This window comes from Rhinolophus hipposideros (assembly GCF_964194185.1).
Source record: "Rhinolophus hipposideros genome assembly, chromosome: 1".
In the NCBI taxonomy this organism is placed as follows: domain Eukaryota; kingdom Metazoa; phylum Chordata; class Mammalia; order Chiroptera; family Rhinolophidae; genus Rhinolophus; species Rhinolophus hipposideros.
The window spans coordinates 110,959,845-110,960,659 of record NC_138047.1 but is presented as its reverse complement, the minus strand read 5'-3'; positions in this window follow the sequence as shown (position 1 = coordinate 110,960,659).

The following is an 815-nucleotide window of genomic DNA, read 5'->3' as shown; positions in this document are numbered from 1 at the left end:
CTGACAACACCCAGCGTCTGAGGCTTCCCTCGCAGCCTCCCGGTCGCAGCTCGGTGGGGAAAGGTGTAGGGGGGCAAGGGTGGGGGCAAGTGTGGCCCCTCTACTTGCTGAGACTGGACAGGCTTTGCCGCATGCTGCCTCTGCTTTCCCGGCCAGCAGAGTGACAAAAGTCACAGGTGACCCAGACTTGCCGCCCCCCTGGAGAAAGGCCCTCAGGAGTGAAGGAAGAACCAGGCCTTTCTGGGAACAGGAGTAGCTACCGCACCTTGGAGTGGGCTTTTGGGCAAGGGAAGGACAAGGGTGGAGGCTACAAGGGACAGCAGGGCTGTGCTCAGGTCCCAGCAGGTCCCAGAGCACCTGGTAGGGCGTCAGGGCAGATGGGCAGGCGGCCCCTGCAGGGTGTGGGCCCCAGAGCTGCAGTGGGGGACGGGGGCCTGCCTGAGGGCTCTGGACCGAGTAGACAGGTCCCTCTGGGCCCTGTGGGATTTTTCAGGGTGGGGCCAGAGGCGTGGCCAGCACAATGGGACCTGAGCCCCCAGGGAATGGCATAGTTGTGGGGAGAGGCCTGTGACGGAGCTTGCAGGTGCGGGTGGGAGAAGGCCTGAGGAGCTGGTCTGCGTGGTGCTTGGCGCTGCCTTAGGGGGAAAGGGTCAGAGGGGTGCAGCGGGGTCAGGGCGTTCGGGAGACCCTGCGGGGGCTTCCTGTCTGGGTGGGATGGGGGTCAGGGTCGCGCAGCGGGGCGGGAGGGTGTGCACCTGTGGGGTCCCACCGACACCGCCTCCCGGGCAGTCAGAGCTGTGGAGAGGCCGGCCACA